This window comes from Geotrypetes seraphini, chromosome 12 (assembly GCF_902459505.1).
Source record: "Geotrypetes seraphini chromosome 12, aGeoSer1.1, whole genome shotgun sequence".
NCBI classification, from domain to species: Eukaryota; Metazoa; Chordata; class Amphibia; order Gymnophiona; family Dermophiidae; genus Geotrypetes; species Geotrypetes seraphini.
The window spans coordinates 45,627,562-45,640,678 of record NC_047095.1 but is presented as its reverse complement, the minus strand read 5'-3'; the positions used below and the strand labels follow the sequence as shown (position 1 = coordinate 45,640,678).

General features: G+C 45.4%; 1 protein-coding gene across 12 annotated transcripts in view; it reads left to right on the top strand.

The window, feature by feature from the left end:
- The first annotated feature begins 2,156 nt into the window (after window positions 1–2,156).
- Window positions 2,157–13,117, top strand: part of SGIP1 (SH3GL interacting endocytic adaptor 1) — a 216,527-nt gene continuing 205,566 nt past the window's right edge. For 11 of the 12 annotated variants that reach the window (XM_033917200.1, XM_033917198.1, XM_033917191.1 and 8 more), the window contains exon 1: window positions 2,157–2,330. The gene's annotated coding sequence lies outside the window, so the exon portion shown is untranslated. Of the gene's footprint in view, window positions 2,417–13,117 lie in introns of all 12 variants that reach the window. The other variant, XM_033917190.1, reaches the window with a different exon arrangement.

The window sequence follows — 13,117 nt, the reverse complement described above, 5'->3', positions numbered from 1 at the left end:
TTTAGCTAGTTCCTCACAAACACAATCCTCTGAAAATTGATCAGGGTCTACCACACCTTCATCCCTATTTGCATTTGTCTTTTGTAGTCCCAGTCCTTGCGCTTCAGCTGTGAACACAGAACAGAAATATTTGTTAAGCAATTAAACCTTATTTTTATCAACTTCTTCATACATATGGAGGAGTCTGCAACCAAGACAGCAGAGAATCTGAGAAGGCTGAGTAGCGTACCCAAGGAGAAGAGTTCCAGAAGAGTATGGATGGTTCAGTTTCCAATTTGCAAGGCCATTGGTTTGACAGGCCCCAATGGCTGTTGTGCTTACTATGCCCTGTTCACTTGAGTATGATGAATGAGGAATGGAGAGACAAAGCAACTGAAGCCTTAAGCAGTGATCAGACAGCAGCGGGCATCCCCCATCTTCTCAAAAGTGCCAATTTTTTTAGCCCCAGGATCACACCCACTAGGCAGAGAAACCCATAGGATGCCCAGGATTATATTAGTTTGTAACATGAGCATCCTTGATACCTGCCTCCATTCCCCTCAATGGCACAGTGCAAGTATATGGAATAGCTTTATTGAAACAAATTATGAAACAATGTGTAATTGAAGCCAAGCAATACCTTCTACTTTAGTGCTTGCTGTGGATTAACTAGGCAATATGGCCCAGAGTCTATAAATGGCACCTGAAGTTACGCGGACTTAGCCGATCTAGTCACCTAAATTAATTTTCTTAATTAGCCCTCCCTCCATGCTGTTTCTCCCGCTTCCCCTCCCTCTTCACTTCCCTCCTCTGACGCTGCTTCCCCTAATGACCTCTAGCTCCCAGCTCCCTCACCTATCTCTTCCACGGGCCCGGCCACTGTAATTGAATCCAGGCCAATTGGGTTTTCTGGCTAGCCTTAATGAATATGCATGGAGCAGATTTGCATGCCTGTCACTTCCATTATATGCAAATCTCTCTCATGCATATTCATTAGGGCTAGCCTGAAAACCCGATTGGGCTGGTGGTCCTCCAGAACAGGGTTGGGGACCACTGTTCTAGGTAACAGAATCCTGTGGGGTGGAGCCAGAAAGGCCTGTTCAATATGTAGGCCTCACCCCTTGCACAGGTTTCCAAAGTAACAGAAGTCCCAGGAGGAGGAGGAAAGGGTCTGTTTAATTTGTAGGCTCCACCCTTTGCACAGGTTTCCCTAAGTAACAGAACCCTCCAGGAGAAGGAGGAGGAAAGGGTCTGTTTGATTTGTAGGCTCCGCCCTTTGCACAGGTTTCCTAAGTAACAGAACCCTCCAGGAGGAGGAGGAAAGGGTCTGTTTGATTTGTAGGCTCCGCCCTTTGCACAGGTTTCCTAAGTAACAGAACCCCCCAGGAGGAGGAGGAGGAAAGGGTCTGTTTGATTTGTAGGCTCCGCCCTTTGCACAGGTTTCCTAAGTAAAAGAACCCCCCAGGAGGAGGAGGAAAGGGTCTGTTTGATTTGTAGGCTCTGCCCTTTGCACAGGTTTCCTAAGTAACAGAACCCCCCAGGAGGAGGAGGAAAGGGTCTGTTTGATTTGTAGGCTCCGCCCTTTGCACAGGTTTCCTAAGTAACAGAACCCCCCAGGAGGAGGAGGAAAGGGTCTGTTTGATTTGTAGGCTCCGCCCTTTGCACAGGTTTCCTAAGTAACAGAACCCCCCAGGAGGAGGAGGAGGAAAGGGTCTGTTTGATTTGTAGGCTCCGCCCTTTGCACAGGTTTCCTAAGTAACAGAACCCTCCAGGAGGAGGAGGAAAGGGTCTGTTTGATTTGTAGGCTCCGCCCTTTGCACAGGTTTCCTAAGTAACAGAACCCCCCAGGAGGAGGAGGAAAGGGTCTGTTTGATTTGTAGGCTCCGCCCTTTGCAAAGGTTTCCTAAGTAACAGAACCCTCCAGGAGGAGGAGGAAAGGGTCTGTTTGATTTTTAGGCTCCGCCCTTTGCACAGGTTTCCTAAGTAACAGAACCCCCCAGGAGGAGGAGGAAAGGGTCTGGAGACCCTGTTCAGTTTGCAGGCTCCCTCCCGTTCATGGGTTTTCTAAGTAACATAGTCCCAGGAGGAGGAGCCGGGAAGGACTTGTTCAGTTTGTAGACTCCACCCTTGCACGAGTTTTCTAGGTTACAGGAAGCCTCTGGGAGGAGAGAGCCGGAAAGAGCTTGTTCAGTGTGCAGGTTCCGCCCTTTTTACGGGTTTCCTAGGTAACAGGAAGCCTCAGTTGGAGGAGGGAGCTGTAGTTTGAGCCTGTTCGGTTTGCTGATCTGACGGTCTCTGGCTTTGTTGCAGTCTGAAGATTAAAGTGCCACAACTCTGGTGGTCCTGATTAGGTGGGTAGGGAAAGGAAAGACAGAAAGAAGGCCGTGGGGTGATGCTATGGAGGCAAGGAGAGAATGGAGATGTTGTAGGAGAGCAGGTAAAAGGAAAACAGTGAGAAGATTATTGGGGTCGGGAGTTAGTAAATTAGGATTCCCCCCCCACTCCAGTAAATCACTTTTCAGGCAGGAAGTTGTGAGTCATCAGATAATTTACTAAAAAGTTAATTATAAACATCAAATTCATAAGCACACTCTCTTAGGAGCACAAGTATTTGTCTTCAAGATTTTTAAATGCTGAATTATTTCGACTAATGTATGTTCTCCTCCTTGGTGTACCAAATGAACGCGCTATCTTCTGTTTTCCTGCTGCTGGTCTGCATTAGATGAACATTACCTAGGTGGCACTGGGGTCACATTAGTGGAGCAGTTCAGGGTACACTTCAACTAAAAGATTTCCAGTCTCCTTACTGGCAAACGTCGGCAGCAAAAAAAAAAAAAAAAAAAGAACAAACTTTTCCTGGTCTTCAAAATAAAAAGCAGAACTCATTTTCCCCAGAGGCCAAAAATAACTCCTCTTAAGGATAAAGGTTTTCATCCAAAGCTGGAGTTTAGAGAAACTTTTTTCACTAACCTGGTAGAATGGCAAGGGGGAAAAAAAAATCCTTCAGGGAACCTCCACAAATCTAGCAATGAAGGGAAAGGAGGGGTTGGGAAAACTACATTTTTTTTTCTACTTCATACACTTACAATTTCTGATTCAGGAAAATTCTAGAGGTCATTGTAATAAAAGCTGGAATGGTCCAATGCAACACTTTCTATGGGGGTGGTGAGGTAAGGAAGGGTTCCATCCAGTTACTTACAAATGGTCTTGAGTTTCACATGTCTACTTTCACACACTAAAATGTCTTACTGCATTGGGAGTAAGATTAGCAAGCATGAGAAAATCAGTAGTAAACTGCTGTGCTAATCAGTCTTTTGTATCTAGTGTAATTTGTGGACTTGCAACTTAAAAATTCTACACTAGAGGGCCCTGAATTTTAGTATTTGGCCAACCACTGTCACAGCAATGACTGGAATAGGTGAATAGGGTGTTAAAATAGGAGACAAATCCTACTTAGCCATGAGAGAGGGCTCATGGGACAAATAGCCCTTATAGGTTTGTTCTAGCTGACTAGAAATTCAGTTGAACATGAAATAAAAAATATTTTTGAGGGGAAAAAAAAATCTAGAAATACGAGTGAATTTATTTGGATTTACACCCCCCCACCCCCTCATTTTTAGAAATCTGCGCTAGGGGTTTTTAGCGCTGGCCGATATGCTGAATGTTCTGCACTGCTCTGACACTCATAGGAACTCTATGACCGTTGGAGCAGCACGCAGCACAGAGTATTCAGCATGCTGGGTGGTGCTAAAAACCTCTTGCACAGTTTTGTAAAGGGGGGGGGGTTAGGTATTTTTCATTGGTAGATAAGGTTGGACATATTGTCTCTCCCAGGTTTATAGAGGCATATATAGAAAATAAATGGGCTCCTTTTATCAAGCAGCAGTAGATCCTTTTACTGTGGCCTGGCGAGGTAAATGCTCCAACACATTTAGGCATTGAGTTATGTCACCAGCGGGGTCAGGGCAATGGGTCACGAGCCGCTGGGACACAGAAATTTTGGCTCTTGTGTGCTGCGGCTGGCGACACAAGGATAAATAAGTCAGGATTAGCACAAAAAGGAAAAACACACTGCAAACAGGTAAGTAAGAAAACCAAAACCTGGACTGGATTTAATGTGCAATATTCAAAAATAAAATAGTTGCTTCACTCCTCAGCTTGAATATCAGTCCTCAAAACAAAATTATCACAAACTAAACTTGTCAGGAAATGACCATCAATAGGAAAGTCTTGAAATGTTCAAAAGAGGTGAACTCATTAGTCTTATAATCTCTCCCACCAGAGAGTTAAAAAAACAAAAAACAAAAAACCAGCCAAAACAGAAAAGAGGAAATGATGTACATCGCTTTGAATCCAGATAAAGCGATTAATCAAAATTTTATTAAAACTTGGAAAAAACTTGGAAACTTGGAAAAACAAACTCCACAATCTGTATCTTGAACTCTTAATGTCCAAAAGGAGTTCTTTTCTGTTAAGACAGAATTCCACACAGTAAAGAGTCTTTTCGTCTGATTAAGAAATAGCAGCACAAGTCCTTATTTTCCTCCTAAGCAGACTTAACTTAAACCAGTGCTATGGCACTGATTTCTTCCAGCATCTGAAGTGCTGGGCAAGGTGGTGTGCCCCACATGATGAAATTTTGCCAAATATTGGCCCGCTATCCCACCACATGTAACGTGAGGCTAACCCCACCACCTTCAAACAAACAGTCTGACCTGCTCAAAAATAGGCCTTCCAGGAAAACCTGGACACTTGTAATCCACTATGATACAAAACAGTTGCACTGCAAACAAAAATAGTCCATTCAGCAAACACCCAGATATTTATAATCCACAGTTTAGAGGCTTTAAACACTTGCCTTGGATTAGCTGACTTCCATGGGCTGTATGCAGGATGGTAACTCTGTCACTGGCTCTGGCTCCAAATCCAGTTCCATACCCTGGACTTCTTCCAAAGGGCCTACCGGTGATTCTGCTCCAGCCTCAACCAGTTCCATGGATTCAGGACCTGAACAGCTAGGCAGAGCTCCCAGCCCTGAGCCTTGCGACTGCCTAGCTTGCCTCCAGCTCTCCTTCTCCCCCTCAAGCCAAGCAGACCTAAGGTTTAGAAGTTGGGGACCACGCCCCAAACGCTCAGGTGTGCCGGATGTCCTGATTTTCCTTCCCTGACTAAGTGGAGGAAGGGAAACCTGCAGCCTGGCACTAGCACTCCCTCTGCTGGACCCAGGAGTAATGGCAGGCAAAAGGTTACCTTGGGGATTAAACAGAGCAGCTTGGGCCCTATCTTCTCTAGCAATGGGCTTTATATTAGGAACAGCCCTAGCAGGCATACCTTGCACAATGAGCGTCGGAGCATTTACCTCACTGGCCTGGGCTAAAAGGCTGCTTGATAAAAGGAGCCCATCAGTTTGCTTCTAAATCAGTGTTCTTCAACTTTTTGACACCTATGGACCGGTGGAAATAAAATAATTATTTTGTGGACCGGCACTGGTCTGCGTACCGGCGATTGAAGAACACGGCTAAGTTGTGGGCCAGACCCCGCCCATCTCTGCCCCAAACCCCGCCCCCATAATAGTACTAATTGTAACTATTTTTTCCATTAATTTTTCATATATACACACAATATAATCTTATTAACAACACATAATGGTTAACCACAAAGCACACTGTATGTTTCTCAACAATCTTTCTTATCAGAAAACAGATAACCCCCATGCAAATATAGGACCAAAGACTAAGGGCTCCTTTTACTAAGGTGCATTAGTGTTTTTAGCGCACGCACAAAATTACCGCGCGCTAAACCACGTGGTACGCTTCTAGAATAACGGCAGCTCAATGCTGGCGTTAAGGTCTAGTACGCACGGCAATTTAGCGCACGCGATTCTGTGCGTTAAGGCCCTAACGCACCTTAGTAAAAGGAGCCCTAAAAGTACTAATATATACAAACAAACTCTAAGATGCAAGACTCTGCATGCAGTATAACCCCAGAGAAAAAGAAACAAATGCATTTCTTCCTGAACAGTGCAAAATATAGACACAGCCGATGTAAATTCTCAAAACTGACACAATCACTAAATTCAAAAATAAAATCATTCCCCCTACCTTTGTTGTCTCCCTCCCTCCATGCTGTGCCTTATCTTCTGGCTTGCCCCCGCCTGGCTGTTTTATGCCGCCCCTGGGGTTTTCGGGCCGGCTCCCTGTTCCTCACTGCCGCAGTGCATAAAGCTGCGGGCAGCGGCTCCTTGTGCGCTGGAAGCCTTCCCTCTGACATTGCAACATCAGAGAGAAGGCGTCCATTTCAGGCGCAGGATGCACGTAGGAGCCGCTGTCCTCGGGTTTGTGCAATGAGGCAGTGAGGAAGAGCAAGCCGGCCCAAAGATAACGCTGCATCGATTGCACCGCTGACTGGCGGCTGAAGAACACTGTCTCGGGCCCGATGCATTTGCCTGCCCTGTGGACCAGCAGGAAATTTCTGCAGACCGACACCAGTCCGTGGCCCGGCGGTTGAAGAACACTGTTCTGAATTAATGTAAAATTAGTTACTTTTGGATTACATAATCTTAACACATGTTAGGACTCACTGGATCCTTCTCAGATGCATATGTCTCACAGAGAGATTATAAGTAGAGAGTAATTTTATAAAATATTTTCTATGAGTGTAAAGTCTGTTGTTCAAATGGAAAAGGGTGTGGGTTTTGTTTTTTATTTACAAAATTGCCTAGTTTATCTGCAACTCTGCTTCTGCTTTGCCTATTTTATGAAATATCCATGTTCACACATTTTTCAGGAGCAGGTACAAATTTTTTTTGTCATTTGCATGCTATTGGGGCTGTTGCTTGTATAAAATAGCTTTAAAAGGCACCTTACCAATGTCTATGGCAGGGGTGTCCACCCTTTTGACTTCCCTGGGCCGCATTGGCCGAAAAAAATGTTTCTGGGGCCGCACAAACGTGCAAATGCTGCAGCAAGACAGAGGAGGGAGCCGGCAAGACAGTAAACACCCGGGGACAGCAGAGGAAAACACTGCATCGCCCTCGACCGGGGCCGCATAAAATACTTCACGAGGCCACATGCGTCCCTCGGGCCGCAGGTTGGACACCCTATGGCTTGACTTAAAACACCTGCCAAACACATCTTAAAGGGGTAGGGTTGATACAAGGATATTGGTTACTGTGGATGGGCAGACTAGATGGGCCATTTGGTCTTTATCTGTCAAGTTTCTATTCTAGGTGAGCCTTCTGCTTACACCCCTTGCCAGATTTAGGTCCCAATTATGCCCCTCTCCCCCAAGACGTCATGATTTTAAATGTTTGTTTGTGGGTGTGAAAATTGCCGCCTTGTAGGTGAATGTTTGCAGCTATCAGGATCTATTGACACCCCCCCCCAAGCTGCTGCCCTAAGCCACTGCCTAGTATTTCTTATCTTTGGCCTGGTCCTGCCATGGGAGGTGCCAGAATGGCCACCATGAGGATGGGCTACTGGAGTCAGTAGTTGTGGAATGTTGCTATTTTGGGGGTTTTGCCAGGTATTAGTGATCTGGATTGGCCACCGTGAAGACGGGCTACTGGGCTAGATGGACCATTGGTCTGACCCAGTAAGGCTATTCTTATGTTCTTATGACTCATTACTTGGTTTTAATATACAGAGTAATTTTCTAAGCCTTTTTTGTAGGCAAAACTGCATTTTACCCTCAAGGCTAGGTGCTTATAAAAGTGTTCAAGGGTATACATGCATAAAAGTGTGCACAAGCAATGCATAGTATGTATTTTGACATGATGTAAAAACATAGGTATTCCTAGGAGCAGAGGTTGGTGTCAGGTCAAAAGCGCGCCGGGACAAAGGCGCGAGCAGACAATTGAGCGCAGCGCAGAGGCACGCACCGAAGAAAATTACTGTTTTTAGGGCTCCGACAGGGGGTGTGTGTGGGGGGAACCCCCCACTTTACTTAATACAGATCGTGCCGCGTTGTGGGGGCGTTGTTGGGGGTTTGGGGGGTTGTAACCCCCCAAATTTTACTGAAAACTTTACTTTTTCCCTGTTTTTAGGGAAAAAGTTAAGTTTACAGTAAAATGTGGGAGGTTACAACCCCCCAAACCCCCCACAACGCCGGCGCGATTTGTATTAAGTAAACTGGGGGTGCTCCCCAACAAACCCCCCCGTCGGAGCCCCTAAAAACAGTAATTTTCTTCGGCGCGCACCTTTGTCTTCCGCGTTGTTGTCTATGAACCGCAGAGGTTGGGTACTGGGTAGAGTTGAAAAATATGCATGTCTGTGCCTGATTCAGAGCAGTGGTAAACATATTCTAAAGGCACATAGATATATATGTTACTTTTTATAACAGAAGCACAAGAGCAGCACAAGCAAAAAAGTTATATGTAAAGTGAGAATCTGCAGGCTCAGGGTCTACAATCGAATATGACTTATTAACATACTTTCTATGTGCAATGTAACTAATATGGACTTAACAGGTTTTGGAAATAAGCTCCTCAATTTTGTGTGCTATAGGGGGAAGTTATCAATGTGGGCCACTGTTAAGTATCAATTAATGGAGATTTACATCCCCCCCCCCCCTTTTACTCTGATGCTCATTAAATCCCTACGGGCATTGGAGCAATTACTGCAGCAGTAGCTGCTACCACAGAACCTTAGAGTACAATCACCAGTGAAATCTACTTATATCGTTAGAGTTACTTCAAAAATACAAACAAACAATAGTGGATAAAAATATTCACAACCCTTTAACTGCTTTTGATAGTTGGAACTTCTTTAATCTTTGGTTCTCCCCCCCAAAAAAAAAACCAAAAACAAATCAATAAACATCCCAAAAACCCACAAACTCCACTTTTCAAAAAAATGTAAGCTAAAAAAAAAAAAAAAATCACAATAGTGTTCTAAACACCATGGGGTCGATTTTCGAAACAATTTAACTGGCCAGAAACAGCTGTTGACCACTTAGTTCACTTGTTTGGGGATATGCTCATTTTCAGCAGCATTGGGTTACCACTGAAAATCTGCAGTTAGCAACTAAGTGAAAGCCGATTTTGGGGGCATCTCGGAGGTGGAGTTGTCGCTTGGCTAGTTAACTGCCAATACTCAGCACTTAACAGTTAGGGTGATTGCATAATTGGGACCACATAAAACATGTGGTAAGCTATGGCTGATTAAGAACTGAATATCTGCTTAACCGGCTATGTGTTACCTGGCTGATCAAAAAACGGATATTCAGTGCTGAAGCCCAGACATGGCCCATTGGATGTCTGGGAATGATGCCGGCAGTGGTCAGTAAACATTCACTGTGTTGGCTGATTATTGACCCTCATAATTTTATACTGATGTTCTAAAAGAGCTCCAGTTCTCTGGATTCAGTCCTGGTCTGTTCTGTACCATTTTCCATTCATTCCACAGCTTCTTGGTTTGATTTCAGAACTCTGTGATCCCTGGAAAGCTTTTTCTGATCTGCTAAAGCTGTGTCTACACATGATCTCTTGAATCCTGATTTTTAACAGGTCTGAACAGCCTGAGGTAGATTCTGCCATGGCGCATGTTTTCCAGTGCGCAGCCCCCCCTAATGATGGGTGAAATTTCAGGACTCTCAGGATCACAGAGTGGATGTTATGTTACAAACTATTCCTTTCCAGCACATGGTGGTGGCCACTTCCTCTATGGCATGTGCCTGTCATTCCAGCCTGTGCAATGCATCCTCTGTGAAGGTGCATGCCTTTCCTCCGCTGGTGCTGATTGGTGTGGAGGCACACTTTATGATCTCATTCGAGTTCATAGTATGTTCTTTGCTGGTGCAGTGTCTAAGTGCTGAACTCCTTGGATTTGTCTTTGGATGAGGATGCTTCCTCGAGGATCACCTTCAGCAGCCACCTTTTTAAGGGCCAGATTCTTGTTGGGTATAGGTCTGGATGTCCTCTACTCAGGTGTTGTGAACGCCGCCCTGTGTTGCTCCCTGTGAACCAGTTTTGCTGGACTTCGGGAGGGGATCGTAGTTCTCTTCATTCCTCCCGCAGGTGTTGTCAGGGATACTCAGGTTATTTCCTCCTAGAAACATTCCAAGGGCTACACCTATGTTTCCACGGTTCCAATTCCAGGTGTCCTCAGGTTTCTGTGCAGTGGCTACATCTCACAATAAAAAATAAGAAGAAGAAAGCACTAATGTTGACAGGGGTCAGGGGTGGCTTCCTCCTTCTCAGACTGTCTTCTATAGTTTTGCCTGGTTTTATCTGCAGGTTCTTGGGCCTCGGGCAGCCTCATTGGAGGTGATCCCCTGGGCCAGAGCACCCATGCCCCCTTAACAGGAGTCCCTATTATCTTGGTGATCTCTGCTGCATTTCCCCCTTCAGGTGCTGCTCCCCTGGACACAGCCAGAGACTGTGATTTGAGCTGGTGGCTTCTTCAGATTTCTGAGTGAATGACTCTTAGGATGGATGACAGTTTGTTGGGTTGCAGGCTCACTGCAGGGGTCAGGGGCAGTGGACTCCTGGTCTGCAATACTGGTTGACCTATCATATAGAACTTTGGGAAATTCAGCTGGCGCTACTCGCTATTCACCCCTTTCAGAAAAATCAGCAGTGCAAGTTCTTCAGTGCCACGGCAGTGGCATATGTACATCACAAGGGAGCTCTAGTGCGCTCTCTCTCTTCCTTGGGCCAGAAAGATTGGCAGCGTTCCACTGAGTGGAAGCACATATTCTGTCTTTCTTGGCAGCCCATGGAGCTGGAGACGTCAATGCTCTGGCAATTTTCCTCAGCCAACAGTTCCTGGTTACAGAAGCATGGTCCCTCTCACAGGAGGCGTTCCACCTGATCTTACAAGAGCTGGGATTTGCCCCAGAGGGTCTGGTTGGCTTTGGCAGAGAACTTGAAGGCCGGGTGCTTTTTCAGTTATGAACAGTGTGGAAGCTAGGGCCAAATGCCTTGGTTTGGCCCCGGCTGGCTCACGAGTTCCTGTATGATGTTCCCTCTGTAGCCTCTGGTGAGTCGGATCATCTGCCAGACAGTGACACATCCCAGCCTGGTGTCTCTAGTTGCTCCAGATTGACCTCTCTGCCTGTGGTATGCGGTTCTTGTACGTCTTCAGCAGGACGAGAAGTTCCAGCTCCCTTTTCATTGATATCTTCTCAGTCAGGGACCGGCGTCTATGGAGAATCTAGGGCATTTTGGTCTTACGGTGTGGCCTTTGAGCGCTCAGCCTTGATGATGCATGGTTATTCAGAGGTAGTTCTCTTGAATTTTACGCTTGAAGTAACCCTCTCCTATGGCTTCTTCTGCCAAAGCTTTGAAGGATCAAGTAGAGCCTGAGAAGGCTCCCAGTTAGGTAGTCCTGGCTTTCCTTCAGGAGGGTTTAAACAAAAGTCTGGCAGTGGCCTTTCTGAACTGTTCAGGTTGTAGGTTTTTCATGTTTTTGAGCACATAGAGGTGCTAGTTTGCTTACTGCTCTTCCAGATGTGATCAGGTGTATGAAGGGGCACTTCATCTGCATCCTCCCTGGTGTCTTCCTTTCCCTTCGTGGAGTCTTAACATTGTTTTGCAGGGCCTTGGTGGGGTCCTTTTGAACCACTAAAGGATGAATTTCTTCTCGACCTAACGAGCAAGATGTTTTTTTCTGGCCACCATTGTCTCATCACGGTGTGTTTTGGAGCTTATGCTCTCTTGTGCAGGGAACCCTTTCTTTTTATTATGGACACGGGTATTTTCCTCCGGGCTGTACTTTCCTTCTTGCTGAAGATGGTCTCGGCTTTCCAGGTCCACCAGGAGGTTAGGTTGCTTGCATTTTCATCCAACAGGTTTGGAGTGCCAAGATCAGATCTTATGTGACTTAGATGACTGGAGAATATTGCTCCTTTATTTGGAAAGGACTATTCAGTTCAGGTTGTCTGATCACTTTTTTGTTCTCACTGCTGCGCCTTACTGTGGTAGGTTGGCATCCAAATCCTTGGTCACTCGATGGATTAGAATGGCCATTTCTGTGACTTCTTTCACCCGCGGCAAGCAGCCGCCGATCTCGCTTAAAGCCCATTCAACGGGACAGGTGGCTGCATCATGGGGGGAATCTCGTGCAATTCATCCTAATGAATTTTGCGGGGCGGCTTCTTGGTCCTCTTTTCATACTTTTGCCCGGTTTTACCGAGTTGTTGCAGTGCGTTCTGATGCCATTTTTGGATCCTCAAGTTTAAGGACAGGTTCTTCTGTCCCTCTCTAGCTACTGTGGCTTTGGTACATCACCTAGTGTATGGAATCCGGAAGGGACGTAACAGAATGGAAGATTTATGCCTTTGGAAATCTTCTTTCTGTTAGTCCCTCTGTCTTCACTCAGTTGTTTGGCGTAGCCTGCTCCTTTTTGCCTCTTTCACTCTCATTACAGGTTTGAAGCTTTTCCAGTCAGTTGGCAGATCCTGTGAGGAATTTCTGTGAGTATACACATTGCCAAAAGCCTTTCTTGAGGTGCTCACTGCACACTGTAGGTTGGTGCTACATTGTTCCTCAATGTTTTTTCTGAGTTGCCTTTGTGCCTGTTATCACTTGTTAATATTTTGCAGAGCAAACCAATTCATGAATTATTTCTGTTGATGGAGATTCTCCCCTGTACCCCCTTGTCCTGGATTTGCAGGTATATGCTTGGCTTTGGGACTTAACTAGGATTGTTTACTAACTCTCAGGCTAAGGGGATGGAGCATGTGTTCAGAAAAGATGTGGATTTCTGCAACATCCGGACTGTGGATTGGGATTGAACACCTAGCATATGGAATCCTCCAGGGACTAACTGTGCCCCTGTGTGTTGTCTGATATGAAGTTAGTGTGTGCTAATGCAAACATGCTAGATTTAGATGAGCTGTAAGTCTTTTAAATAAATAAATAATGCTTCCATGCCCATTCTCTGCCTGACACACCCTCTGTAAAGTTTAAATTGATTATATTGAAGCTTGTGAACCTGAAAAAAACCCTAAACTTTACAGAGGGTATGTCAGGCAGAGAATGGGTATGGAAACACAGCATTATATAATGCACATTAAAAATTAGTCCTAAAATTAAATAAACAAGACCATAATCACAGTTTTTAAGAAAAACGAGATTGCCCTCCCCTCTCCACTGGTAAAGGAACCCATACAAACCCAAACTCCCACATCAAAAAGT